The sequence below is a fragment of the Acanthopagrus latus genome, chromosome 4 (genome assembly GCF_904848185.1).
Source record: "Acanthopagrus latus isolate v.2019 chromosome 4, fAcaLat1.1, whole genome shotgun sequence".
Classification (NCBI taxonomy): Eukaryota; Metazoa; Chordata; class Actinopteri; order Spariformes; family Sparidae; genus Acanthopagrus; species Acanthopagrus latus.
Window position 1 is genome coordinate 26,785,576 of NC_051042.1, and position 24,372 is coordinate 26,809,947.

General features: G+C 40.6%; 1 protein-coding gene across 8 annotated transcripts in view; it reads right to left on the reverse strand.

Annotated features, from left to right (window-relative positions):
* esrrga (estrogen-related receptor gamma a) overlaps nt 1–11,726 on the reverse strand; it is a 121,642-nt gene extending 109,916 nt beyond the window's left edge. For 6 of the 8 annotated variants that reach the window (XM_037096187.1, XM_037096179.1, XM_037096186.1 and 3 more), the window contains exon 1: nt 11,237–11,670. The gene's annotated coding sequence lies outside the window, so the exon portion shown is untranslated. The other 2 variants (XM_037096177.1, XM_037096180.1) reach the window with 2 other exon arrangements.
* Between the last annotated feature and the right edge of the window lie 12,646 nt (nt 11,727–24,372).

Sequence of the window (24,372 nt, forward strand, 5' to 3'; positions counted from 1 at the left end):
CTGGTAAAAAACTGGATTCTAACAAAGATAAATAGTCCAAGGTTCCACTGATGATCAACATCGTGCTTCCTATCCTATTCTTTTTGCATACAACATCACAAAAAGTAGATTTAAAATGTGTCTTGCTGGGTTCAACAATAACTTTCAATACTGTTGAACAAGGCCCGTCAGTGCTATCCAGCGAAGGCTGAGCAGAGAGATACATTTACTGCAACATCTGGTGCAGCTGATACAGCAGTATACATAGCACACAGGAGTTTCTTATCTAATTGGTATGACATGTCAAAGATGATGTACATTGTCCATCAGGAGCCATAAACCAGAGGTAAACTTTACATTGTGGATAAGAAGTTAAAATTGTCTTTCAATATATATGACGTTTTACAACATCCAATGAAGACGAAATCACTAGCTTAATGAACAAGCTAATCTGTAAAAGATGGGAGGATATGTACAAACATCTGTTATTAACACCTCAATACATCACTGTTATGAGAAAATGCGTTTTTTTGAAGGCCTGCTCTATACATCTTCCTCTCCCTTTCCCTCTATATCTTACCCTCTCTCACTTTCTTCTAATTCTCACCCTCACCCTCCTCCTTATTTAAATCTCTCTCATATCTTCCCTTGCGTGCATCTCTCACTCTTAAACTTTGTGAAACATTTGTGTGTGTGTGTGTGTGTGTGTGTGTGTGTGTGTGTGTGTGTGTGTGTGTGTGTGTGCGTGTGTGTGTGTGTGTGTGTGTGTGTTTATAAACACTACATTCCTACCAGGGTAATACTCAAGGCCTGGAAACATAAAGCAGCTCTTTCTTTGAAGTCCAACCCAACGTACTATAGGGTGGAACTGTTAATCACTGATAACCCTGCAGCATCTCATCTCTCCCTCTCTCTCCTCCCTCTTTCTCACCCCCACCCTTCCATTGTTGCCATCCTCTCTTGTTCTGTCTCCTCACCTCATACCTCTCTCCTTTTCTTATTGTCTTACTGGTATCTCCCTCTCTCTTTTCATTCATCTAGTTGTCACAAGAGAGTTAGCATCTTGTAGTGGTGTTTGGCTGATCACCACTGTGTGTGTGTGTGTGTGTGTGTGTGTGTGTTGTGATGGTAGGTACTGTCATTGGTGTGGCAGTGAGCCTAGTGGTGCCAGTAAAGCAGATTATGAGTTGATTTTGGCGAAGGATGCTGGTAATTCCTTTAAACCAACAAAGCCGTTCCATTAGCCCCCCGCTGTTGTCCTGAAAACAGACACTGTACTGCTCCCAAAACACAACAAGAGAGAGCACTGCTAAACATGCTTGTACCCAGTGCCATCTCAATATGCAAGTAAGCACAATGTCTTTTATAACATTAACATTGGCAAATTTCTTCAAAAAAGCTTTAAGAGCTTGCCTGTATTAGTCCACCTTATTGTCCACCTTAATACATGTGCACTGTCTTGCCTTGCTTTTCAGTTTCTCTCTCATTTCTTTTCTTTGTCTACCAGATATGTCATCTGCTTTCTTCATCAGGAGTATGTTTCATAAAGTTGATAAAATACACACCTTGTGTTATGGATTTTATGACCCACAATTCCATTGTCATTACAGCAGGGGCGCCACGTGAGGAGGAAGATTGTTATGTAGCCGATAAAATCTAACGGACATCGAATGACACTGAAACAACCAAGCTACTCAAACAACTACCTGTAACTTCATCAGTGCTGACTGGGAAATGCAGTCCAGTGCACTCCTTTCGGTAGCGCTGGTACAGTGAAATGACAAAGTGCAGATCTAAGTCAAGTTATGAGGGACTGCCATGTTGTGCAGGAGCTCAGTGAGTCAATTCAGCGCTGGATTCTATGGAGCATGGCTCTTGTATTTCTTTTTTTTTTCTTACTTCTTATCAATTAAATGAAACACTAATGGTTGTCTACTCATCCCTATTCTAGATTCAAGTTTCTGTTTCACTTGACTCAGTGGTACAATTGGACAGAAGTGGGCACAATGGGTCACAGACAGTAGAGCAGACAAACTGGCTTACAGACCGAGTAACAGAGTGGCAGACAGTAGATTTGGGCTTCATGACCTGCTGCTATGGGATATACACAAACACACACACACACACACACACACACACACACACACACACACACACACACACACACACACACACACACACACACACACACACCAGTTGGGATATCCAGACCTGCCACTGAACAGGATTACCTCTGTCATGGGAGGACTGGTATCCCCTCATCAGCACACATGCAAACACACACACATGCATGCAAACACACACACACACACACACACACACACACACACACACACACACACACACACTCACACACACACACACACACCATAATGGTTCACTGGGCAAGCTGATAAGAGTGTGCACAAATGTGTGTGTGTGTGTGTGTGTGTGTGTGTGTGTGTGTGTGTGTGTGTGTGTGTGTGTGTGTGTGTGTGTGTGTGCGCATATATGTGTGTGTTGAGAAGTCTCTGATGGCACGGATTAGGGACTCTTGACTCTCTCAGTCTCTCAGCGAAGAACCAACCAGCACAAAAACATGCTCAGATGAGCGCGCGCGCACACACACACACACAAACACACACACAAACACACAAACGGAAGTGGTGGTACAGCACAGAGTGCTGCTTTAGATTTCACTTTAGTGCTTGCTACAGCACATATTTGACTCTGCAAAATATTATGTACAGTGAAATCCAGCAGATTTGTTGAGGGGTTGGAATCAAAAAATGTGTTTCTTTGGGACTATTGAGTGAAAACAGAAGTACATTGTTTTACAAGAACAATGCCATGTTTTCATATTTCAGTTTAATATTTCAATACTGCATTGTATAGTGGGAGACCATTTCAGAGTAGTTTTATTGTCAATACTAAATATTATAAAGACAGCAAACAAATGAAATTGACAACTAAATTGCACAAATCATTTTACAAGTCCTTCTATATATCAACTATGACTGCAATACTTTTGATACAGTCATGAATATCCTGTAGGGAGATGTCTGAATCGCCCACAGAGCAGGCTGGTCAAACACAAACATAAGCACTGACCACATACAGTACATGCCACCCCCTGACCTCTATCTTAATGAGTGGCGATCCATGCCATGCAGTTGGAAAGGACTTTTGGAGACAACACGCTTTCTAATTTTGAAGATTGCTATTGCTCAGATATTTACAGTTACAGTGTTTTTTCCAGTTGCTAACACACTAAAATGACATGCATAGCAAGCAAGAGAGAGGTTGAAAATGAGATGGTGATGAAGAGTGAGAGGCAGGGGGAGAGCTGGTAGAGGAGCTCATGGCCGAAGGAGACACCAACTTTCAAATGAAATCAGAGCAACCTTAGCTGATCATGTCATCAACCATGGGCTGACACTGGGAGAGGCTGGACATCTGCTGTGCATATGTTGCATTGACTTGTTTGGTGAAAAATAAAAATATATAAATGCTTCAGCAGCATGTGTGTGTATCTGCAAATATTTCTGTGCATGTAAACAATCTGAAGAATTCTCTACAATTTGAACTCTTTTAGTATTATGGAAAAGCTAACTAAAGATGAGAGTGCTTTTCATTTTGCCCAACAGTATGTAGTTGATTAGACAAAAATCTGGTATTACAAATGAAGTGTGTGCCATTTGGTGCAAAGGTTTGAGTCTAATAATGCTCATTGTAGTTTTAGTTGCAGCGCCTCATTTTGCAGGACATATGAGGTATTTTGCAGTTTGGGTGTGTGGTTTTGTGAATTGTGTTAAGCATTTTGATAAAACTAGCCTAGTTTGCAAAATTGTGTTTTAGCAATTGGAAAAAACTGTAAAATTTGTATACATTCAATTTTGATTTAGAAAGTTAATATATCAAAGGGTATGACACTTTACCATAACATTTGAGCTCTATCAATATTCCTACAAATAACCAAGCTTTTTAGAGACAAATAAACAGCAATGATTTGTATAAATCCAAATCTAAATATTTTCTGCAATCAAAATTTTACAGCGATACACTGATTGGTAAGCATCAAGATTCCAGTAAGACAGAGGATTGCAATGGTTGGAAATACAGAAATGGGAATAGCATGTCAGAATGGGAGAGAGAGAGAGGACAAGATGAATGTTAGAGAAAGAGAGAAGGAGCACTTAACCTCTGGTTAGCGGGGTCAGATCCCTGTGGTAGTGGGGGGAAGAAGGGCCCTGCACATGCACACACACTCCCACACACACAGATGGAAATACAGATGCATTCATCGTTTTCACACACACACACACACTGTGCATCTACATGCAGCCACTTTTCTGTGGTTTCAATTCTTCAGGGGGACATTTGGACCTGAGAAGATCTCTCACCCTAAAAACCTCTCAGGCTCCCTCTTAGACACAAACACACAAATACCTAGTGCCATTCACAGACATATACCCAAAGGGCTTGGCTTGGGAAAAAAAAATATTCAATAACACATTAATCTCCCAAACTGCTGGCTATTTTTTTGAAATTTAAAAACATTTTCACTGCTTTAAAATGTAGAGACAATACACAATAAGTGAGAGAGAGATAGAGGGTTGAGGAAAGACAGACAGAAGAAACACAGAAATAGAGATGGACAAACAAGACAGACAGAAAAAATGAACCAGACGGAAAGAAAAGGGGAAACAGACAGATACACAGAGAGCAGAAAGAGAGAGCAAGTGAGTGCAACTCAGAGAGAGAGAGAGAGAGCATCAATTATTTAGTGAAGGTAACGTGAAGCTTCCTTGGATCAGGCAAACTGCTGGCTCTTCCCCAGAGAAAAGAGAGAATGAATTAGAGTGAATTTATTAGAGACCGTGTGTGTGTGTGTGTGTATGTGTGTGTGTGTGCACGCACCTCAGTACGGTCCAGGCACCCACACACATGCACACACAAACAGATCCTGAGAATCCCAAGCCTGTTTCCAGGTTCATTAATAAAACAGCAGCTCTTTATATGTGCTCTTCCCCTTGCTGTCTTGCCTTTCATCCTCTGTTTGTTCACACACACAGTGGGATTTTGCTGTGTGTGTGTGTGTGTGTGTGTGTGTGTGTGTGTGTGTGTGTGTGTGTGTGTGTGTGTGTGTGTGTGTGTAAACTCCTACTGGGATTAGGGGATGGCCCAACTGTTTGTTCATCAGTCAGACAATAGTCGACCCCACTGTGGTACATATAAAAATCTGATCTCTCTTTCATCACGGGTAAAGGGAAACACCACTGAATTCAAGCTTTTCTGGGCTCTTTGAGGAAAATTCCTCTTGTTGATTCAGACCTCTGATTCAATGATTTAGCTCTCTTGTATTAGCATTTTAGAAGGATACAGAATACTTTAAGCATATTTTATTATTTATCAAAAAATAATTTATAGGGGTTTGTTTTTCACTCAACAACAATAAACCTGTTTCTGTCTTAAAACTGTTGAAGAATGGCATTCACATAAAACCTTTTGTAGAAAGCTGAGGAGATTTAGAGATTGCTGACTGATAAAAAAAAAAAAAAAAGCCACACACATGCAACAATCTCTAACATGTCCAAAAAACCTTAAAAAAGTTGGAAGTTGTTTGAATTAGGGCTGTCACTATTTCCACAAATTAAGTTTTGATGAATTTGAAATGACACACAATTTGTTTGGATTCATTTGAAAAATTCTTCAAAACGATGCTTCTCAGATGATTTGGTGTCGTTACTATCTGTTTCAGACGACTCTGCTCCGTATTGTCCTTGTCAAAATGATGTACTTTTTAGTTTAATTTTACGCATTATTATTTCAAATTGTATACATCTTATCCTTCCTGAAGATGAACTCTGCATCAGCCTTGGTACACACCTGCATACACAAAATCCACTTTTCCCATTAAAATCAGTGCAACACTGTGAAGTGTCTGCTTTCCCCATCAGACATTTCAAGTGTTTTTGGTGACAAGAAAACAAGCATTTGTGGAAACTGCCCTGTACACCAAATAACCATCTCTTACTCACGCCTGGATGGGTCTGCCAGCCACAGGCAGACAGACAGACACGCACACAGACATACACGCAGACTAACCCCGTTAATCATCTTCATTTCAACCTGTTTTACTCTTTCTCCGCTTCTCTTTCTCTCATACACACACAAAGACACACACAAAGACACAAGGCAAACACTTTAACAGCTCTGGACTAGAGAGGGATCATTCCGGTTTACTGAGATGGAAAATGTGAGTCAGAGCAACACTTCCCTGGGTATTCTCCCTGTCTACCTCCCTGTCTTACTGTCAAGCTGTCAGCCTCTCTGTCTCACCTTTCCTCCCTTTCTCTGACACAACTTTACTCTTGCATCAAAGCTCTACCTTTCTATCTATCTTTGTTGCACCATCTGGATATCTCACTCCCTGTCAATCCTTATTTGATATTCTTTCATTATTATTCCCATTATAAAGAAGCTTCAGAGAGGCAAATTCTAGTCTGTTTGCCAATTTATTCTGTGCATTTTTAGACTTTTTAGACATAGTTCAGTCAAATGCTTATGATTTTAAAGTTTACGGGGAGAAGACTGCTGTTCAGCATCTATGAAAGCACTCAGCAGTCATAATCTTGTCCCTGAGTTCTAATTAAATTATGTGGCTGTCAGTCTTGATCATGTGAAGGTGGAAAAAAAATTAATATTCAATCTGAAATGAACTTGAACTGAAAGTCCTATTGTGTAAGCACAACAGACTATGCTTTGCGTCATTTTCAAAAAAATTGAGAAGTGGACGTTAGCTGACTCACAGTTCAAGCACTTCAGGCCTTTAGTGGTTAGAATAACCATAAGTCCAGATGAATTCAAATTCACTGAATATTTTCGAAGGTGTAAGCATCTGTAGATATAAGCAATGACTTGTCTCCCAAGTTGCATTTTGGTAAGAAATATCCACCTGCCAAGCTTATTATTCTGCATTGTTTGCTGCCAATGTCAAGCAGAAGCTAATGATTACACTGCTGAGATTAAAACAAAGAATATAAACTGCATTTTAATCTGTTTATGTTTAGATTCAGAGTCAAATTTGGATTAATGCAGAACGTATGGTGCCATGTTTTATTCACAAATTCAACCACAAAGCACCTCATGTTTCTGTGTTAAGGAGCATGTATTTGAGAATTATGCTTTGTAGTCATTTGAAATAATTTGACAAAATACGTTTAAGTACCCCCTAAATCTAACTCTGTAAACTGCCCTATAATTAAAGACATGAAAAGGCTAAAAAGGAAAACATGGAATTCCTAATGTTAATAGAGTCCCAACAAGTATTTTGCCAAAGGTGATAATCCTTTAATAACTGCTAAGGTGATTGCTTCTCATTACATGCCATGTCTTCCGTTTATGCCATGCAAAATACTGCTGATTTTTCCTTCTTATTCAAAATCACGCATCATGCACACTATGCATCTCTTCCCGCATAACAGTTTTTTTTTTCTTTTATAGAAAAGCAGACTATAGATCTTACATGCTGAATTAAACAGGTTTAATCAACTTGCATTTCTTACTTCTCTATGACGTCATACAGACAGTCCTATTAATACAATACTACTCTTGTGTCAGTTTTTGATTTCCTTTCCCTCAGTGCCTATCTCAATTCATTTTCATTCTTCATCTCCACCCTGCCTGTTTCAACCCAGAATTTTCCTCTTTCACTCACGGTCTCATCATTTCTACCATCTCCAACAAACCAAAGGTCTTTCTCTAAACCTGTCTGTTTATTCCCCTTTTTGTGTTTTGTGTGTGTATAAATGCATTTGGAGTACCAACTGAATAGCAAATATGTACGTGAGGTATGTAAGCCTCATGTAGAATTGTGTATGTTTGTGTGTCTTTGTGCGCTTTTGTGTTAGTGTGAATTAGCAATTGTCTTAAGTCTGTGAATACATATGGCTGACTCAGTGATTCTGTCTACAACACAGCAGCTGCATCTTATCTGCACCGCTGTGACGTGTGTGTCTGTGTGTGTGTGTGCATGGTATCTGGAATAGAAATCTTAACAGTTTTCCACATTAGAGAAGGGGAAACGTCAGAATGCTATTGTAAGAGATCCACTTCCTGTCCGATAAGCAAAAATCTCTCTCTCTTCCTCTCAGTCTCTCCCTCTCTAACTTACTCACACATACACACAAACACACACACAAACACACACACAGAAATCCTGACAAGCAAAATTTGCTTTCTATTTCTTTCCATTCTCCCTCTTTCTATCTTTTCGCCGTTGCTCTCCATCAGTCTCTGTTTCTCTCTCTTTCTCTAATAAGCAGAGGTTTGCTGCTGAGGGCAGACAGGGCAGCGCAGATGAAAGAAAAGCAAAGACAAGCACACAGAGAGAAAGACAGCAAGAAAGAGGAGCAGTGAGTTTATAAGGAAGAGTGCAAAACAGAGAATTAAGATCTTGTTTGTCCCTTCAGTGCTCACATTGTGAAGAAAACTAAAAAGCACAGTTGTAGAAAATAAGTGCTGGCACAACACTCACCAGCAACATTCAGTGTACAGCAGATTTGCTCCAACAAATGGACTTTTCTGTCTCTTTTATGATGTTTCTGTCTGATACAGCCCAGGACAGACTGACAAAGCCAGAACAAGCTTCTCCACCATTTTCTTGATTACCAGGGTGACAGGTGACGGGTCATATATATTATATGATTGGTTGCCTGAAAAAGATCGACAGTGACGACCCTAGCAGCTTTCTGAAAAGTCAGTTTTACACTAGAAGCACTCAGAGCAGCTGCACAAAGCTGCGGAATATTTGAAAAGAGAACTGAACCAACCACACAACCAAAGCTTTGAATGTTCACTGTTGATTACTACCGAAGCTCCGGAGCCCAAAGAATTGTATTCTGGGCAGCCCTGTCTGACACATATGAGAAGTACTAACACCATAACAACAAAACTAGACATTCTACCTCATCATGTATTGAGGCCACTATTCAATTTCTTATGATTGTTGTTTCCAATATGGCAAAGAAAAAATAGACTAAACAGAATTTGAAAGGCCTGTATTTGTAAATGTAAAATACAAAAACTCTATCCTACAAAACTGTAATTATGATTAGAATTAGCTGTAGTTTGTGGATGTGTTGCACTTTGTTTAGCTCAGCACTTCAGTTACGTCATATACCTCTATCCTTCTTCTCCACCTCATTCACTTATGTTTTCCTCTCTCTTTCTTCTTCTAACTTTTTTCTCCAGTTATACTCTTCTCTTTATCTTTAACCTCATCCCTATCGTTTCCTTGTCTGTCTTCTTTACTCATTCTCCCTATCTACTCTCTTCATCTCCCCTCTTCTTTTTCATCCTCTTCTCCTCCATCCTCTATTCATCTTCCTTCTCCCTCTCCTTACCATGACCCTGTCATCTCTGCCTGTCCAATTTCCCCAGTTACCCCATCCATCTCACTCTTTTCCCACCCTTTCTTTCCTTTGCTAATGCTTTGCTCACTTCATCTCCCAAACTTTCCACTTTTACTCTTCATCGTCATTTTTTTCCCCCTCGTAGTTTACTCCTCCTACTCTTCCAGTTGACCCATATTGACCCCTAGTGTTAACCGTCATGGTAAGAGTGTGAATGTTTTCCCCTGCGGGGCCATGGACTATCAGTGGGTGACTGCAGTCCACACAAATTGCCTCACCATGACACCCACTCTGATATTCTTTCACGTCTCTGGAGTAAAGACCTGGGCCTCTAGTTTAATGGTGTTAAAGTGGCAAAACTGGCAAGTAAAATATGCTTTCAGTCTCAGTCCTACTCCATCAATACGAAAGAGGAGCTAGCAGGTGAAAAATATATAAGAACACCAGCACAAACAGCAAACACACTATTCTTAATAGATTATCATTGTGTTTTCTCAGCAGAACTGGATAAATGGGCACCGAAAAGAGGCAGGCTGTGCTATGATATGTTTGTGGTCCCAGCTTCCCAGGTGTGATATGGAAAGGGCAGGAAAAAAGTACCTGCAGGTTGTGAGAAGTGCCGGTACACAAGAAAAAGTCAGTTAATCACAGAGTAAAATGTAAAGAAATGGAAATGGTAAAATACTGTGCTACAAGGAGATGCCATTTATCACCTCAGCAACAATTCACTGGGTTAGTATTGACTGGTTATGCCAGTTAAAAGCCCTAATCATATTAGCTGATATCTGCCCACATAAAGTCTTAATTCAATCAAAGTATATGTCTTTATGTTTAACAGCAATCTGTTGGTAGGATACATATTACCAGGGCTCTAAGACTCTGGACCAAAAAAGCAGTTATCTTGTGTGTGTATGTGGTTGTGTGTTTGGATAGGGATGGGGGCTCCATGTATTTGCCTGTGGGTCACAGTAGGCCCATCTGTTGTAAACCAAAGTGAATCAAACACACAGCTAGAAAAACTCTCCCGCTTACCTGACCTCATGATACCCCTTCTCTTTCTTTCTCTCTCTCATACTCATGCAATACATGTATAATATATATACATGGTGTATGTGTGTGTGTGTGTGTGTGTGTGTGTGTGTGTGTGCATTCGAGTTTTACTCATGTTATACATCAATCAGTTTATACAGTAAGAAATATTTTGTTGCTTGACTAAGTCTTTAGAATAAGCAGTTGTGTGATGGGAGAAATGTGATGAGGAAAGTAAGGCTCAAAGACCACATGTCATCACCAGGATAACAACAAACAATTACATGAGTTGCATGCCTCTTTTTTTCTTTTTTCTTATCTATCTACTTAATGTACACCTAACAAACATAACAAACCCTACAACAGTCACTGACACATGGTATGTAATGTAAACAATATCAATGCATTTATCAAATACAGGACTTATTTACTCAACACTCCAACTGATTAGCCCACATATGTCATTCTTGTATTTGCTCATCAAAGCCAAAAGGTGCACAACTTAAAACGAAGCAATAGTGAAGATATTCAAACTAAACCACCAGACAAACAGTCATCAACCACACGCAAGTAAAAGCCCAGACTGGCCCTGTCCATGGTGCTGAGTGTCTGTGTACACAGCATGAAATGACTTAAGCTATCACCACATCCACAACAGCGCAGCATGTTTGTACAGAAGTCATTTGTTTTTGGCCAAGATATTCAAATAGAATAGAAAATAACAATAATGTATGTAGACATTTGTTGAACAACGGGCTTTAAAATAAAACAGCAAACTGAAATAATACATAATGCCAAAAATAACGAGTTAAGTAAAGTTGAATTTGACTCACCACCTGCTGTTAATGACAGTTCAAGTACAACTTAATATCTTCCCCTTGGAGTTAATGTCTTCCACCACAGCCTCCAAGGTAAAATGGCCAAGTTTCTTTATCCACGTCCACTCTTTAAGTAACTTACTTGGGATTTTATTAGCGGTCAGTAAGCGTTTAGAGCAGTTTGCATTTTACTGCTGTCCCCCTGTCGCTGCTAGCTAACGTTAGCTGTTTAAGACACACGCAACGGAACGTTAACCGTAGCTGTCATAGCAACGTTAATTGAAGCTAACGCTAGCTGGTCACTGTTACTTACTAAAAAATAACGTACATTTTCCCAATTATTTCAAATAACCAGCACTGTTTTCTGTCTCGCTTTCCTTCACAGTTTTGTTTCCTCCGAGGTTAACACCGCTCTCAGTTTTTTTCTCTGCTGTATTTGTTTTAATCAACTTCACCTGGCTTCTCCTCTGTATACGACGTGATGGACTCTGACAGTGCAATACCCTCTTTCACCACACAAGATAACTTATGGTAATAACAGGGGCGCTGTTTGACTTAAAAAGCTGCTCAATAAATGTCGGGGCAACAATTCTGTATGGCCATTGCAGTAATGCATTATGTTGCATGTTAATGCCATAGATGTTTAAGGTTGAGCTAGTTTATATACTGATGTGTGGATTAATCTCCAGCAATGCATCACAATCAGTAAAATCATCATTTCACTGTCCTGGCTGTGAGAACAATGTCTCTTAGTCAACTTTTCATGTGCCTAGAAATACAGACCTGTTTTAAGCTTTGTCACCATACATTTTCTGCTTTTTCATCCCGTAGAGGAACACTTAATCCCCCAGTTTAAAAGGAAACTATAATTCAAAACCACCAATTTTCATGAAAAATTGTACTGGTAACTAGAGCTTTCAGACAATCATAATGGAGTGACCAGTGCTTGTGTTGCCTCTGAGATGTAGTGGTTGGCACTGAAAATATTGGACATTTTTATTTTACTAGAGGACATTTGGCTCGCATGTGGGTAAAAACAGTGAGAATAGGTGGAATAGATTTTATTCATCTGTTTACCTTGGATGGTTTAATCACAGGTCAATGCGAAATCATTCAAATACTTTTAAATGAATGCTTTGGAAGTTACGATTGACATAAATATATAAATGTAAAGAGTTTTACTGCTTTCTTTGTGTGCTGTTTATATTTTTCCCCACACCCTAGAAAAGCTATGAAAGTGCCCATTTCCAAGCTGTCTTGGAGTCTCATCCTCCTGAAATTGCCGGTATGGGGCATGGATACATTGCACTATGATCTATTTCAGCTGACATGTCTTCTGGGCTTTTAAAAAACATTTTTTCTTAACACTGCCTCGGACAAACACATATAAGCTGCATCAGAAGCTTGCCGGACTGCAGCTTTTGCGAGAAAAAAATTTCAATGAGAAATTTGGGTTTTATAGCTGCCGGAAGGCACAAGGCACCATCACTCTTCTGCACCGTTTGGAGCTTTACAAAGACAAGAGGCCAAGGGCAAAGTGCCCAGAGTATTACTAGCTGCATAAAAAGATATGACTGAGGGGGACCAGAAATAAAATACCTTTAGTTTATGCACTTGTGAGTGGGAGATGTGCTTTTAGTGAGAAGGTGTAGGCCTATGCACTTTAAGATGCTCTGACTCTCCTTATATTACACTATAATGCCATTTTGGGTCATTGTTTAACGAGCTGTAAATATTCTGGCAATATAAAAGAAAAAAATATTTAGTTTCACCTTATTTTTCCGCTTCTCACTCACGGCCCAGAATAACTTTTTTTTCCTGCAGTCACAAAAGTAAATATTTCCTACACACTGTAAAGTTCAAAAAGACATCTTAGAATGAAGTGAGCGGGATTTAGAGAAGAGAGGAGTAGCAGTGAGAGAAGAGATGAGCTATGTTCACTGTTTTCTGTCTGTGTTTGTGCTCTATATCCTGAGATAGGGAAAGAAAGTTATGAATATGCATAAAGCAAAGCGCTACACGCAGGTGACATGCTTGACTTGTGTTACCGCTGTGAACGATTGCGCTAGAAAAATGTTTTCTCTCCTTCTCATTGGAACAAGGGAGTGAGGGAGAGAAGAAGAGCAATCTCTTGGGGACACTTTCCTTTTTCAGTCTGTGGATGAAAAACCAACACACTAATGATGCAGACACACATGCAAAGGAGCACAAAAACCATTTAAGTCACGCAAGCAGCCACAAGAAGATTCAAATGTATACCCCCAACCACACACACACACACACACACACACACACACACACACACACACACACACACACACACACACACACACACACACACACATACAACCTGACAAAACTGTATGCAAACACTTTTCAAAGAGTATTTCAGGGGAATATTCTGCCCTCTTTTCCAACTCATTTAGAGTTTGTTGTGAGCTAGCTGCAGACTATACAGTCAGACATTAAAACAGAGATCCATTTAACAGCATTTTACTATGTTCCCCTTATTATCTTGGACAGTTTGGTCTAAATTTTGAGACATGAGAACAAGCTGATTCTCCAGTTAGAGGTCTGAAAACTGAAGCTCTAATCTCTCTTGTCATAAAAGTTTGAAGACAGATAAGTCATCTCCTAAGACCAAGACCATTACTCATATTAAAGAATCACCAGATAAAGGAAATGATGAGACGTTTGACAGAAAACTTGTTTTTTCAGCTGTTCAGCAGGACGAGAAAAAGCACAGAAAAGTTTGAACGTGTGCTGAAAAAACAGGAGATATAAAGAGCAAACGGAGTGTCTCTCAGGGGAAAACCAAGAATCCAGTCGTACAGTGAGACAGATCCTCAGAGAACAGAGAGAAAAACACACACAACCCAAAGGTTAATATCGCGTCCTGTTTCTCCCATATACACTCCATACCGGAAAATCTGAATCCTGATTTAGCAGCACTCTGTCAAGCGTGAGTCACGCCAATAGAGTTATTGACAAGTAGCAGAGAAAAGAAGTGTGAGAGAGATTCTCAGGAGAGAGCACAACACTCAGCCAGCTTTAGAGGTAACGCAGTTAATGTGCTGAGTGGTAAGCTGTTTGATTTGTTTATCCATAAGTGATGGAAACTGCTGTGGATGACACCGGCACATGTCATTTTGAAAAACCAACCAAGCCAAAAAGTTTTGACAGCGTTGATAACATTGCAAAAACCATATTGTATGGCACAAAATGTGAACAGCAAGCTTTATTTTACTACAACTACATTTAGCAGACGCTTTTGTCCAAAGTGACTCACAGTAATTCATACATACATACATGCACTAATGGCGGTGGCTGCCAATCAAGGTGCTGACCAGAACCATCAGGGGCAGTTTTGGGTTCAGTATCTTCGAACCAGCGACCTTCTGATAACAAGACGGTGGCTCTACCCCTCAGTCTAACCATCTATTACTTATAACCTACTTGTCTACAGAGCCATTCATGTGCAAAACTGATGCTAGAGTGGTTGGTGAATCGTCATAATTTGAAGTTTAAGGCCAAGTTCAGAGTGGGAACCTGTTTTTGCAAAGAAAGCCTATATTTACCTTATTAAAACCCTGTGCATGGAATCTATTGTACTCCGTCTCAACCATTAAAATTCCAGAATATATGAATCTACAAAAATATTTCATTTGACAAGTTGAGCTGCTGGTGCAAGATGTCTTCTGCTTTACTGTAAAGTTTATTCTCATTAGAAGCTTCAAGTTTCCATATCACACTTGCTGAATATTGGACTTGGATTGCCTTCCAAACTATTTGTGATGTCACAAATGACTCTCGGCTGCCTCTTAAAATCAGGTTTTTCAATACTGGCAGACAAACTTTGAGCAACGAATGTGAAAACAGCCGTCTAGTGTCAAACTCTGCATGTACATCGTTCTACTCAGTGATGCTCCAACATTTAGTCTTTGGGAAGAAGCGGACAATTTTGAAAACAGCATCTTTGTCCGAGAGAATATGATGGGACAAGGAAAAGGAGAGCGTTGAGAGAGGTGACTGAAGGGAGGAAAAAGAAAACAGAACAGGAGGTGGTACAAAGGGGATTTAGGGAGAGGGATATGGAGGAAGGGGTGAGGGAAGACGAGGGAGGTGAGCGGGGTCAGACAGCGGGAGGAAGCTAATGTCTTTATTTCCTGGTGAGGTGGGACCTTGCATTTACCCCTGAGGTCAGTGGTCATGGACAGGGTCACTGGGGGTACTGTGAGGGGGGTATCTCGATACGGAGGAAGAGAGAGAATATCTATATAACAGACAGAAGTGGAGAGAACAAGAGCCAGAGACGGAGTAATGGGAGGAAGACGGGGAAAGGAAGAGGAGGGAGACCTAGTTTCAGTCAGGAGGGGAATGTGCAGAGGTGGAAAGGTTGAGACAGGTTGAGGAGGTGAGAGCACTCGAGGGAGAGGAAGGGGGGACACGCACACACATGAAATAATTGTAGGTCTGGACTATAACTGCAGAGATGGTGTGTGGGTCTTGTTTGAGGTTGTGTGCGTGTGTGTTTGTTGCATGTACACTGTATATCTGCATTGTGCGTGCAACTGTTTAAGTGTGAATGTGTATACTCTCATCTCTGGAGGCCCCCCTGCTGACGCAGCTGACAGACAAACACAAACTGATGTGATGTATAACTCTTTCTCTAGAGTATTGTTGAGAGTTATCCTCTTGAAGCACTTAACTTACTGCCTCTCATTGACGTGAATCACAATTGTCAAATACAGTGCGATAAATATCTAGTCTCAGCCCGTCTCTGTGGCTTACTGGCTTTTATTCCAACATGCAAGTGCATTAGCGGCAATTACGAGTTAAGTTTAGCAGTAACACGGTGAGATAAAAGAGAGATTGAATCTCTATCTTTATTGTTCCTCGAGAGTATTGTTAATGCATTTACTCCTATTGAGCTGCTCAGCCTGGTGCTTTTCATTAACCTGTTATTACACCTGCTATTTAATAATGGGAAGTCAAGTACTTCATCGGCCCTTAATGTGATGCTTTTGGTGATTTGTTGTAGCATCATCGTTTGATGTCTATTTGTGGGAAGTGGTATTAGCACTATACTGTGTGTATGTTTGTGTATGTGTGTCAAGTAAAGTATTCCCATGGACCCTCTTTTTCCGTCAGTTGTGATGCTTGCAATGGTCTCTTCTTGCTAATTAATGGTAGCTTTGAAACTAGGACTCTCCATCACAGACAGCTCAAACACACGCATTTGCACACACAGTATTATGCAAATTAAGACCTGTGGTGTAAGTGGGCCCACAATGCACTCACGAATATATGTATATAGGAACTTAGACGTGTACATACAACTTAGAAAAGTTTGTGCTGCACAAGTTTCTCTCCCCAGTGAGATATAATGATAGATAGATCGAGCTGTTAGTTGTGCAACCGGATGCTGTTTTACTGAGCCCACACGATGACACTGTTGTTGGATTCTTCTCTGTATTTATGTGTTGGTGTCCTTTGCATTAATAACCAACTTTGAACGCAATGCTGTATTAGGTATCATGCCCTAATTAGGATGTTCACATATACACATTACTTAGATCTCTCTGTTTCTTCTACTTTGAAACAACTTGAGAAGAAAAACAGTTGTTTTGTTGCCAATCATAAATGAATATACCATGCACCTCCAAAAGTTGTTCATTTACTGTACAGTACTAGTACCATAACAGCTACAAATGGAAGGTGCTGACACCGTGAACGCCAGTTGTCCAAAAGAAACAACCAGAGATATTAAAATTATGTAAAGATATTTGTTGTACATATGTGCATAGGTCAATGCTTTTTCACGGTAATCTACACAGTAATGTCTGTTGTCATGGTTAACAGAAAAAAAACTTACCTAACCTTGGCCTAAAAGAGAAATAGTTTATGGTACAATACTGTGTATGACTCCACAAGTACTGGTTTTTGAGTCTGCGTGTGTGTGTGTGTGTGTGCACGTGTGTCTTGGTGTATTTGTATATCTCTGTGTGCAGAAACAATGGCGTATCTCGGTCAGCGATATGATTCATGAAAGTGGCCCGCTGACTGGAGTCGCACTGAGAGAGAACAGTCTGTTCTCCAAAAATACCTCATCTGACTAATACTATGGCAGAAGCACGCACGCACGCACACACACACACACACACACACACACACACACACACACACACTTAATAAACAATAAAATGCGAGGCTTGCCTCTAAAACTGTAGGGTAACAGGGTGATAAAGGTGTGCATACAAGTTTTCTTCACCTTGAACTCATTTTCATTTTTTCCACCAGGGCTTCTGATGGTTCAGCGTTGACATGTGCATACGGCAGAATGTGACCCGGGACGTTACAGTATAAATAGCCTCTCGCAGCCTCAGTTCACTTTTAGACCCTCTATTGCTGTCCAGTTCTGGCTATTCCTGTCGTACCTCTGGATGACTGTGACACAGCAGGTTAAAAATATCCGTTTACCTTTCCGAGCTACAGTGGCACCATGTCAATAAATGACAGCCCACTCATTCATTAAACGTCCAACATATAAATCAAGACAACAACAAAGTCCACTAAAAACGGCCAAAGTTTAAAGCTTTGAAATCTTAACAAACTTATGTGGTGCCACCACAGGAGCTTTCTTCATGTTTTCCTCCCGTCCAAGCACTCGTAGAGGCATTGAGTGACTCGGCAGATATTCACGGCCGGTTTTAGGCAATTTGTAAACCGTATTTATGTCTAATTGTAGGGCTTTTTCTTTGTTTCAGTCACAGTGTCATCTGTATCAAACAGTGACTCAGCAGGCTAAAAATACGTCCCTGCTCTGAGTTTTCCTTCAGACCCATATTTCTATCTTGTTCTGGAGTTATTCTTGTTCCCGGTCTCAGTATTGGACATCTGTATGACAGAATGTGATTCAGTCAGCTATAAATATGAATGGCCTTTCTGCTCGGCCAGCCACGCGGATTAGCAACTCTTCCTGCTTTTCCACTAGGCTCACACACATGCGCGCGCATGAACACACACAAACACACACACACATTCCCACTTTCCAACACACACTGGGAAAGAGTGTGAGAAAGGTCTGTCTGTGGCATACCAAAATACACAGTTGTTTACCCCAAATATCTCACCATTTCTCTTTTGTTTTTCATTTTGTTTTGATCTCTCAGCTCATAACTACTCGGCTGTACACTGAGAGGGGGGCTGGGTTTTTTCGCCAGACAAACCTTGATGCTGCCAAAAAGTGAGTGGTCGCAGAAAGTTGGTCTGGTTTGATTTAATTTTATGCACAAGGTGATATATGAACATAGTGTCTTGTGATAAAATAATCTCATCCTCACTTTCTAGTGAACTTCTGTTTTTATTTTTCCAGAACATTTCATGCATATTTCAGCAGATGTTCATGTACATGGAGAAGGTTCTAACCCACGACTTTATTTTATGATGGACTTTCTTGTTTTATGCAAATGGTCTTCTTGATTTTTCTTGGTTATCCACTGACTCCTTTCTATGACTTTGCTCTAGCTGATCTGAACCTGACAGAACAGACGGTTTGAGGGCAACATTTGGGGAAGTCAACATGTTTCTGAACTTTTTAGGCATTGGACATATTGAAACAAATCTGCTTACTATGAAAATGCAGAGCACAATCGGGCAACTGTTTCTGTCAGTTGTACCAAACCAATGTATTGATCCTGTTAGCCAGTGCTTTGCTGAGGTGGGAAGAAAATAAAGCCCTTATACCAAGACAGGATTGTTGTGCTCTGCATACTGATATAGTAAAACACCATATAGGTGTCCATCATCCTGTGCGCTAACATTTTGATGGTTTTTATTTAATTTTTATGGTTTCCAAATGATTATTACAAAGATATATAAAACAGAGCTAAATTAGAAAGCTAATATTTCTATGAGGAGCTTTCTAGAGACATCACAAGAATGACTGAGTGCATTTTTGAATTTGATTGTTACCTGTTTTCAAAAGAATTGAAGAGAAATCTGTAAATTGTTGGTGAGGTTAGAAGATATTTTCAACAATGCTTGAGAAAGTGAACAAATAAATAACAGTGCCTCTGTTCATCAGGACACAACATTAAATGATTCTTAGTTTATAAAACACAGATTTTTGATGATAACTTACAAGTATAGCACTTTAAATAGTATGGCAATATATCTTCTGTCCTTTATATTGACTCTCTCAGCACAGAGACAACCAATATTATAATAGCTGTGGGTCAAGTCTGTCTGGTCAGTCTGAGGCCTCTTCCTGTTTCCATGCCACCTCAAACATCCAAAGCTTGTAAGTAGGGACAATCATGTGTCATTACACAGACCCTGCGCCGTTCCCACCCATGGAAACAGCTGTCTGCGTTGTGTAAAGGTAAAAAGGTCTGATCCTTGTTAGTACCATGACACTGCCTCCTGTGGAGTAAAAGGCACCTGCTCATGTGATGCCCTTCAGTACCCCTGAGGTGGCACGGAAGCACCCTTAAACCGACACTTTAGACTGAAATATACCGATATTAATCCAGGTGACAAACTGACAGAATTTTGAAGCAGAACATGTCTGGAATGTTGCATCTTTCCGAGTCTCTGGTAAAAAGTCAATCATGGACATTATTAAATATCCTGATTCAATGGCAGACGTCTAAAAACGAACGCCGCAAATTGTCATTCAGGTTCGTTGACCTCGATCACTCAATGCCCAGTCTGCCCATTATGTTCTCTGTTGGATCTTCACTTGACACTGGTACTTACATATTAATACATGTGATCGGTGGGTATGGTCTGGTTTCAATGAAAATACTATGGCTGGTACGTGATACTCATAGAAGAGGAAAAACCAGATCATCAGTGCCTTAGATTACCACTGACACACACACACACACACACACACACACACACACACACAGACACCAGACAACCACTTTGGTCCTGTGACCGCGAGACATTTAACAGGGAGTCTGATTGAATTAAGGGAGTCATGTCTTCTTATCACCAGATTGAAGGTATCAATGTATTTGTATCCACTGCTGTTATTAATAGCCCTCAAGAGGCAACCAGACACCGTAAAGTGGGGTGACAAACAGATCCTCGGGCTATTAATAGAAGGAGATGGAAAACTATGATCAACAAGCAGAGAGAGGGAGCGAGGAGGGAGAGAGGGAAGGAGGAAAATTCTGACACCGATACTTAGGGGCCAGAATAAGATGGTGGTGGAGAAGGCGCGCGAGGGAGTCTTTATTTTGATATGATGTGGTGTTATATCAAATTTCACAGCAGTGGATCAAAAGGAAAGAGCACTTAAGGTTTTTTTAATATGCTGTAATATTTTTGGTGACCTTAAATACTTTGGAAGAACCTGTAAATTAGGGAATCTGGAAATGTCTATAGAAATTGTATAACAAGAAACCTCCAATTGTTCCTGTCTTCTGAATGCAATATGTCGATGGTGTGGAGACGGGCGAGCTATAAGGGATACGGGTTTCTGTTCTCAGCCAATCAAAAAGTCGTCTCTTTTACCATGGCCTCAGGCACACTGGTGCAGCGTGTCAGCTTTAACGGCCTTGTCAGGTTTGTTTCAGATTTCAGACATGGCAGAAGAATACTGACACTGATTCAGAAAACAAGACTACAACTGTCAACTCCTCAAACATTCAGATGCTTAAAATCAGCCTCACACCGATATTGATCCATGATTTGCTGTGGTATGTTTTCTAATTAGGACTTAGCTTTTATGTGTCTAAATGCTCCTGCCAATAATGCCCTTTGAAATGTCTGAAATGTTAAGTGAAATGGTAAACTCAAGTAGTTTGGTGAGGTCAAAGGTCAAAAATCAAATTGCCCAGCCATTAGATGTGCCACCTAAAGTCCAGCAGACCCATTTTCGGTCTGTCTCCAATCTGCCACAGCAGCATATCTCCTCCATTGTAACTCTGGTGGTCCTGACTCTTCCGTAACAGATACGTAAGGCTTACATTTTTGCCAGGCGCCGAAGCACACCGCATCAATTCAACCAAATGCAGCAGAGAGCAGACAGGAAGCCAGCTACTGAAACAACATCATCAGGTTAATTTTCAGAATAGAACAATCCATGTTGACGCCGGTTAAACATTAGATTTACAGATTTTTTGGAGGGCTGAAATGTTATGGGTCATATGTGAGAAAATGTCCTGAAGAATTGATTTGAGGTGGCTGCGGGAGATATTGTCTCACAGAGAGGTGGTAACCGTTCCTCACAGTAGACAGAAGAGCCTGTGATTATCAGTTTCAAACAAACGGCTGAAACTGGAGCAGAATGCGCACACATTCAAACACTCACACCCTCTGAGTATAAAGGGGTGGACAGTTTGCTGTACTCTCTTTTCTCTCTGTTTTCATCAAAAGGCAGGTGAACACAGAGTACGGAGAGATGAGGAAGGGAGGTCTGTATCAGATAAGTATCAGCTGGAAGAGATAGTCCCACCTCCCTCTCTCCCTCTCCTTCCATCCCATTACCACTGGCCATCTTGTGACCTCTGACCTGTGCACTTAGATGCATCTAGCTTACCTACACTAAAGCTGAGGAGGCAAACGTCAGCTATGCTTGAAGTGCTCGGTCACAACCGGCCAAAGAGGCAGCACTCTTTGCCATGACTCTCTTTAAATGAGTGCTAATAATAAGTGTATTCACATGGAAACTTATTCATAATCTTTGTTCGGGAAAAAACAACTGTTTTGTACAGTTCCCGGTATTGACAAGGTGTCAGTTAAGATGTTACAAGTTTGGAAACTGCTTCACAATTTGTCTGTCATTTTCAGCTACCTGTGTTTTGTGTGAGATGGCGTACCTGTGATTGGAGGAAAGTTGAGGGGGATGTGTGTTTCTCTTCTTGTTAGTTTAAGGAGAGCGAGATAGTCTATGAGCCGGTGTCAAAGAGAAAGACTGGTTCAGCTCGTCGAACAGTTTTGTTGCCTTGGCCCACAGTAGGCTGAGTACAGTTTGCCATAACAAACCAAACCGGTTAGCATCTCACAGCCATCTCTGCAATATAAAGTGATGAGAAGTTGAATACAAATTTTTAGCATCACACAGTGTAAAAAATGAATTGACGCTTTATTCCTCTCTGATATTTTTTTCCACCATGATATGTTGACAGTTTTGTAATAGAGCGGAGAGTCCTGACCAGCCTCGCAGAAACTGGGCCGAGAGTGCTCCTTTTAGAGCTTGATATATTGTTTTAGACTGCGTTTTGGCCAATTGAAAACACTGGCTGATTAGCCTCATAAGAAGCTATTTGGCAAGAGGTGAGGTGTGCTCATTTTCTCCCTTGGAGTGCCCCTCACATTAAGTTTTGCTCCTTTTGGTCACGGTCACGTAGGTCCACCTGCCCTTCAGGGATTTGTATATTCCACTAGGAAAACAAGGTCACCTTTGTCTAACTCTATAGATGTTGCCAATCACCATCCCGGGGAAAAATAAAAGAAAATAAACTTCAGTGGAGGCCCATTACACGACCGGACCAGACCCAGACCGGACCAGACCCAGACCGGACCAGACTGGTCCTCTGAGTGGCCAGCGGAGGATACAGACAGTAGGAAATTTCTGCTGTTCAGCACTCTTCTCTTCGTGCAGAATGGAAAAGATTTCCTTTTCTGAATATGCTTTTTTAAAATTTTACATTTTTGCTGCTCCTTATTCAGTTATCTGAATTAAAAGCAGTCAGTTGGCAGCACAGAAAGTGAACAAAACAGAGCGAGGGGTGAGCAAGAAAGAGAATGAGAAAGGAAAACTGTGAACTAAAACATCAGTAATATTCAGCTTTTATTTTGATGGTTCTTCAGTAAAAATGCACAATATGCATCAAGTAAAAACAGAGTTTAAAAATGAAAAGATGCACAAAGAGACAAGAGCTTATATATGATTGTATCTGAGTGAATGGAATAGAAACTCTTCATGCCAGCACTCCAGGTTTTCAGCAGCTTTAGTTACGGTATCTCTTGATTATGTTACTCTATTAAAGATATGCAAAGGCTTAAAAAATATCATAGTGTATAATCATAAAACTATTTTCAACACTCTCTGCTATGCTTTTAACAAGGCAGACCGGTGGAAGTATCTATTTGCGCTAAATCTATGAGCAACACCAGGCAGTGTCCTATCTATCTTTAGTAATTCCATGAATACAGTGCTGAGGGGCAAAACATGCTGTCCTCCTGCTAATGAAGCTTTCAGCCCTCCGCCACAACCACACAATGACAGCTGGCAGGGGAGGGGCAGGAACTACATGCCATGAAATAAGAGGGGGTAAAAATTGATTAGCAATTTTCATTTGCGCTAAGCTAAACAAAAGAAGGCTGCTGCCCTACTCTGCATATCATCATGGGGTGGGAGAGGAGGAGGGAACGCAATGTTGATGGCGTTGGGGTGGGATGGGAAAGCGATCTTTTAGAGCTCAGGGCTTCTATTGTTTAGTTAGAGAGGATGTGGGTGTGGGGGAGCAAAGGGGGACGGGTGAGTCTGGAGGACTAGGGATGGGGGAAGAGTGACAAGAGGGGAGACATGAGGGATGCTGAGGACGGAAGAAAAGGAAGGAGGAAAGAGTGACGAAGAGGAGTAAGAGAAGGAAGTGAGAGACAAGGAGGCAGGAGGTAGTGGGGTTAAAAGGAGTAAAAAAAAAATTTTACGCCAAAGATAAACTGGTATAGTTTGGGTTTTTTAAAAGTGAAAAGATTTGCTAAAAATAGGGGTGTGACTTCTGGTTACTTTTTAAATATAATTAATTTCAGTCTTCCTGTCACCGTCAGTGCCAACTGAGACGGATGATCAAGAAGCCAGAGCACATCATAGCATCGGACCTGACGAGGGGCCAAAAATTAGCATAATAAGCGTTTAATTACGTGTCACATTACATTGCTAAGTTAGTGTTATCCCACATTTACATTACCTTAGCTGAAGCAGCCAGATAGATGAGAATTTGTCAGCCTCTCATCTGCTAACCAGTAGCCCCTAAACAAACCCAGTCAAGTAAACAAACTAACCTAAAGTGTAACTTAGGCTACAGCTATAGCCGGCTACGGAAGCCATTTGTGGCAGCTCTTGTAGCTTGAAATCAAGACGAACACATTATTAATTAATCTATTATCACAAGAAAACAATCTCTGTTATA